The sequence below is a fragment of the Ursus maritimus genome, unplaced genomic scaffold (genome assembly GCF_017311325.1).
Source record: "Ursus maritimus isolate PB19 unplaced genomic scaffold, ASM1731132v1 scaffold_13, whole genome shotgun sequence".
Taxonomy (NCBI): Eukaryota; Metazoa; Chordata; class Mammalia; order Carnivora; family Ursidae; genus Ursus; species Ursus maritimus.
In genome coordinates, this window is record NW_024423675.1 from 68,244,965 (window position 1) to 68,251,409 (window position 6,445).

Sequence of the window (6,445 nt, forward strand, 5' to 3'; positions counted from 1 at the left end):
GCGCTTATCACCATCTACCATACTATATATCTTTTTATTTATTTTGTTTATTGTCCAGCTCTCATGACTGGAATGTGAATCCCAAGAGGTCAAGGGTTTTGTCTGTTTTAGTCACTGCTGAAACCCTTTTGCCTAGAAAAGCACCAAGCACATAGTAGGTGCTCAGTAAGTGTTTGCTGAAGGAACAAAGGAATTGTGGTATGGTGTGAGGAGGACTTAGAAGACCTAGCTCTTAACTTTCAGAATCCACTGTTTCTGATATATATACTCGGGGACAAATCACTTAATGTTCCTATGTGCTAGTTTCTTTCCATCTGTAGAACATTTCTATTTGTAAAACACTTTACCAAAATTGTCAGGATTAAATGAAATGAAAATGTGAAAAATACCTTCTAATTTGTATTACACAAATGGTAATGAACATGAACAATACTATTTATACTCACATGAATAAGAAAGGAAATGCACAAACTAGAGATGTATGTTCTCACCCTTGCCCAACGGAGTCTTGTATTTTGTTTCAAAGGCCAATTTGGGGCCTTTCTGGGGGCATTTATAGCTTGAATAATGTTTATTGTAGATAGATGGAGAAGGTAACTCAGGTTCTCAAACAAGAGGGCTTTTCCCAAACTGAATTTTGACAGTTGCTCTGGGGCTATGAAAACTCAGGTTTCTGCTGTCCCTAAATAGGTCAAGTTATGGTATAATAGTCACATGCTGTAGAAAAAGGCTAGTGAAACAACACGGGTGGGATTTCTCCTTTGCAACTGGGTTATGCCTTCTTTCGGAGATGGTCACAGGCCTGCAAAATTTGTGACATGCTGGTTCTCTAGTCATTATATTTTTACCATAAAAGCATTAGTCATATTTTTTTTCAGGCTTTTTATTCTCTTAAGAATAGGAATGTGGGTAGTCGATTAGAAAGTTCATTCAGTATTGTGTGGAGCTTTTCAGAGAACTTTATAATCGTTCTAATTAATTTGGAATTTCCAAAAAGAATAAAAAAAATATTCCCCAGATTAATAATTCTGAAACAAAAAGAATTTATATCTAAAATTGAAATGATCAAGTGACCTACTTGCATAAACTTGTCTTCCTTCCTCCACCTTATTCATTACCTTTATATGATCTGAAGTATGTGCTGGAGGAATAAAACTTGTGGCGAGGTAGTTCACCACACCACCCAGCCTGTGGGCAAAGAATGAGAGACTAGTCACTTGAGAAGGTCGCTGAGCAATGAGCAGGAGGATATCCACAGTGTGGACTCCTCAGAGTGGCAGAGCACCAACGCTGTCTTACACGGCCACGAGAAAGCCACGGTGTTTCCACGGGTGAAGAGAAATCTACAGACTTAAGAAATTTGAAATTTAAGGGAAAAACTCAGGGGCTGCTCATTTGTGAAACAAAGAGCTACTTCTTCATTGGTAAGTTTTTGTTTTGTTTTGGAATTTAGAAAATATTGTATCTGTTGTTTTAATGACTGTTTCATGCCTTGAGGGTAAAAACAAATTTTGCAACGTTCATATTATCGAGTCCGATGTTGATCAAATGCTTATTTAGACAACTTTGGTCATGCCTTGGGGAGAGAGAAGAGCCTTAACTTTTATTGGGTCTATAGACTTCACATTTATTTTGGGTGGTTCTGATGGCAGTCCTGGGAAGCAGGTGTGAATCCGGAGTTGGACAAGCTCATGGGATCGGTGCGTGGCCATGGAGGGATCTGAGTCCTGGTTCGTCCGACTCCGGAATCTGTGCTCTCTCTATCTCATAAAGATGTTAAGTACGACCTCCAGGTGCTGGTGATGCATGGTGGCTTGTACCTGGAAAGGCCTGTAGCATTTGCAAGGAACCCGATTTTAAAGGGCAATCATCTGTATGAGCCGTGAGTGTGAGGAAGAGACGCGGATTCTGTAAACCCAAGCAGAACACAGTCTCCCTGACTTCCTGCGCTTGCCGTGGGCTCTGGGCTGTTACAGTCTGGCCTGCTGGGGCATATACACAAGGATGGCGTATAGAGGAGGTGAGAGGCTGAGGCAGGGAGGGCTTGACATGGGAGAGCAGGGCAAGGTGAGGGGACAGGGCAGGAGCAAGTGCCATGTGGATGGAGAAGAGGGATGGACCAGCAGGGGTGAGGGGGGGGACGGGGACTAGAATCTGCCCAGCAGAGGGTGTGAAGCTGTCTGTGAGCAAGCATCCCTATGTGTCTGCACTGCTGGGTCTGGCCAAGAGAACGAACCAGGCTCTAATTCATGGGAAGACGGTCTTGTGATAACGTCGTCTTCCAAGTGAAAGTGACAAATGGGTGGCAATGAGTTTCTCTGTGTTGTGGGTTCATGTGTTTATACCATTTAAAAAACACTGTTACTGCATTTATATGACAATATGGGAGACATCTGCTTTAATCATGCATTCTGTTTTCTCTTATTGAATGTCTTAAACCTTCTGAGCCTTCCTTTACCTGGAGGTTTCTTATCTAATACTACAAGCTCTCTAAGACAAACTGAGAAAAAGGAAATGAACCCCAAAAGAGACTGCAACCAAAATAAAAACCACAAAGCCCGTACCCTGAACTTTGTGAGTGTTTCTCCTGGGGGAGACCCTCAGGAACACACTCAGAGATCCTGGGTCTTACTTTAAGTACAATTCTGACTAGTGGGGCGGCTGGGTTTCCCAGCCCAGAGCTTACTGGAAGCAGAAAGGTCACCTGCTGGCTTCAGACACTGAGAGCAGTGGGCTGATAGACTGGCTGCCGTCAAAGGTTGGGATGGAAGAATCCCAAAATACAGACAGGACAGCTCAATATACTTAACCCGCCGTCATTTGATGTAAACAAGCAAAGGGTCCCAAGAATCTGAACAATCTCTGCATGTAATTTGGGGCATTGCTGCAGAGGAGAAAGGCTCACGTCCATAGTGGGGGCCACAAAGGGCATCAGAGGCAGGGCTAGATGGTGATGATTTGACCAGAAGACCTGTTTAAGCAGGCATTTCATGGATCAGATCTCAAATCTTAAATATAAATCTGCACATGATCCACCGTAGTTGACAGTTAACGTAGGATACGTTTCCCGAAGAGCAGGAGTGGGCAGAGCGGGCATCGCGGCACTGCTGCGTGGGGCGCGCTCACCATCCGGTGCCTCGTCCCGTGCTCAGGGGATGCGAGGGCCGCACACAGCTTTCACAATCGGAAAAAGATTCCGTACCAGAGGTGACTGAGCGTTTCCAAAAGAAATACACTCCTTTTTACCTTTCAGACTTTGTCTGTTTTGGAAGTAGAACGAGGAGATGGAAATAGAAAGAAACTGCACGAGGAGAGAATGCAGGTGTGAAGACAGGGGAGGCAGGGGGGAGGGGAAGAGAGGCGAGGAAGAAATGCGCGATGACACGCAGAGGCTGTAAGGGGGGGCCAGGCACCCAGGAGCAGGGCGGGGCCGGCCGCCGCGATGGTGGCTCTGGGTGCTGTGGGGCCTCTTCCAGCAAAGGGTCCCGATGCAGAGCGGGACTCGCCGGTGTGTGGGTGTGGGGTGTCCTGGGAGCGGGGAGGGCGTGGCCTCTGGGTCCCCTGCTCAGCACCCTTCTCCTGCGATGGGCTTCCAGGTCGTAAGCCTCCACGCCCCCCCCGTACCCCCCACCGTCTGCAGTTCCAGGGGCCAATGGGTGGTGTGCTTTGTGAATCCCGGACTCCGGGCACTTAGCTGAGGCCCTGAGACTCTTGCCGCTCAGGCGCGGTGTTGGGATTGCAGGAGCCCGGGCGGCCAGACTGTCAGCCAGAATCTGCATTTTCAGCCCAGGAAGTTCATAGGCCAAGTGCAGGAGCCCGTCCGCGGGGAGCAGCGGCTGCTGTTTACACTGTAGACACGAGGCTGGGGCGAGAAAGCCCCCGCCCCGCCTGGCCGAACCACTGAGGCAGCTGCCTGCTGTGCTCCCGGAGGGGGTCGGAGCGTGTGCGCGTGAGGGGTGTGTGTGTGCGCAGGGTGTATGCATGGGGGCTGTGTGTATATGATGTGTGTGGGGCGTATAGGGGGCTGTGTGGGGGAGGTGTGGGGAGGTTGTGGGGAGCAGCCTGTGACAGTCTGTCCTGACGTCATCCTTTCTCATTTCTGTAGCACCTTTATAAATCAGCCTGGCTGTTCCCCTTAAAATGAAAATGCAGGCCCTGAATCTGGGTCACTGGGGAACACAATGAATCAGTGGGGTTCCCAGGCCCTGTGCCGGGTACCCCTCCCCTGTCATGCCCCATGAGCGCCAGGAGGAACTGAGGCACCCATGTCTTCAGACGTTCAAGGAAGGAGACTTGAGATTTCCCTGTGGGTTTATCTGACATCAAAATCATTTGATTGGAGGTCCCAATTTTCTTTCCCAGATTTCTTTCTGGTTTAGTAAGCCACTGTGCACTGTTTTGTGTGTATAATTACGTGAAAATACAATAAATTCAGTCAGTCTTCTCTGGTCTTTCGTCGGTTTGAGCTTTTTCCGATCTTGTGAACCCAGCTGAAATGATTCGCCCCCTGAAACTGTGGCTGGCACTGGGGCGCCGCGTCTCCTCTCCGGACGCATGGGGCAGTTCTCGGGGTTGGACGCCGGCCACCGCGTCCTTTGAGCTGCTGACCTGGTGAAGCAGGTGCCAAGGAGGCCGTTCTGTCATCCTCGCTCTGTGTTCTGGTGAAACCCACTGTGTCTTCCTTGAAGAGTTTTATGCTTTTAAAGATTGTATGTATTTATTTGTCAGAGGCAGAGCAATAGAGCAAGAGCAGGGGGAGCAGCAGGCAGAGGGAGAGGGAGAAGCAGACTCCCCGTTGAGCAGGGAGCCTGATGCGGGGCTCGATCCCAGGACTCCGGGATCATGATCTGAGCCGAAGGCAGACGCTTCACCAACAGAGCCACCCTGGCGCCCTGAGTGTTGTGATATGTTTAAGTCTGAGAGAGAGCAGTTCTGTTGGAAGTTAGTTTTAGAACTCCTTAGAGCTATTTTACTGATTGTCTCGTTCGGTCAAAAATACCGTGTTCTCTCACTTCCCTGTGCTGAGCCAGGGTGGGTGTCCAACATCCGACACATTTCCTGTATCTCACTGGAAGCAAGAGCGTTCTGGAAACTGCATCTCACTGGAAGCAAGAGCGTTCTGGAAACTGACAAAGAAATTCAATTACAGGAACACTCAAACAGTGAACATGGTCAGGAAATATCTAGAAAGTGTGATTTTCCAGCAGTGATAGCTGTAACAGTTGCTGCAGTAGTGATGTCCCTGTTCTTAGAAATTGTTTCATTATGCAAACAACGTACCTCATTGTTAAATGTGTGGAAAGCACAGAGACACAGAAACAAAGCGACATTTCTTCTCTAACTCCTGAGCAACCACCACTCTCATTTTACTGTATTCCATCCCAGGCTATATTCTGATCATAGTTTTGTCATAGTTTCTCACTTTTACTTATAAAAACTCATCATTTCTCACACTTCCTGTGTCTAGAATGTTGTGGTCAGAGTTAGAACTTTAAATTTGGGACCTCGAACAAAATTTTCTAAAGAGACGGCTATGTCATGAGGCCAACTGTGTTGAAAACCTCTCTCTCTCCTCCCATTCCAAAGATCCCAGGCACTGTATAAAGGACGATATTGGTTCATTGAACTCATCTCTAAAACAGCGGCTGTGCCCGGCATGGGCGCACACAGGATGTCGTGTGTGAGGGGTCGCATGTCCCCATTGCTGAGGAGCTGGGCAGCCGCCCACCACGAAGTGTCAGGAACACAGAATTTCAAACCCTCACGTGTGTCTCTCGAAGACGCGGGGAGGCTGCTTCTGTAGGGCCCCTAGAGGAGCACTTCCTGACGCTGCCTCCCTCGCGTCCCTAGCTCTCCCGGATCCCTGGACCGGGCAGCCTGATTTCCTCAGAACTCCTCCTCTTCCTATCTTTTGGCCCAAGTGTTCCTTTGGTTCCCCTGAGAATGAGGCCAGCAGCGTTCGTTTGTCCCCTGTGTGAGGCATCCGCCTCCCCCCTGCCCCCAGCCCCTGGCCAACCAGCTTCCCTCCTCCCTTCCCAGGGTCCTGCTTTCAGGCCCAGTCGCCTCCTGAGGGAGGCACCCCGCCCGTCCTAACCGTGGCAGAAGGGCTCCTTTGCCCTGACGTCAGTGACGGACGTCAGTGACACCCAGGGTGACCAGAACTGTGCTGGTCTCAGCACTGACATTTCTACCCCCTGGCAAACCAGGACGGTCGGCCACCCTGAGTCTGGTAGCCCCACAAGGAGAACCGGAAGGTCAGTGCTGGAGTGAAAGACTGAGCCCTGTCCCTGTGGGCTCAGGGGTCCCCTGCTAGTTCACAGGGGCCAGGATCTCCTCTGCACTTGTGGGCTGTGCCTGAGGCTGAGCAGAAAAGAGCTTGTGTCAGAGATCCGGGGCTTTGGGAGCTGGAGAGGGGGACTGTGCAGAGGGGGGTATTTGCCCTGGC

General features: G+C 49.5%; 1 protein-coding gene across 3 annotated transcripts in view; it reads left to right on the forward strand.

The window, feature by feature from the left end:
- Nucleotides 1-1,177: 1,177 nt before the first annotated feature.
- Nucleotides 1,178-6,445, forward strand: part of CCR6 (C-C motif chemokine receptor 6) — a 26,959-nt gene continuing 21,691 nt past the window's right edge. For all 3 annotated transcript variants that reach the window (XM_008688465.2, XM_040628053.1, XM_040628054.1), the window contains exon 1: nucleotides 1,178-1,424. The gene's annotated coding sequence lies outside the window, so the exon portion shown is untranslated. The remainder of the gene's footprint in view (nucleotides 1,425-6,445) is intronic.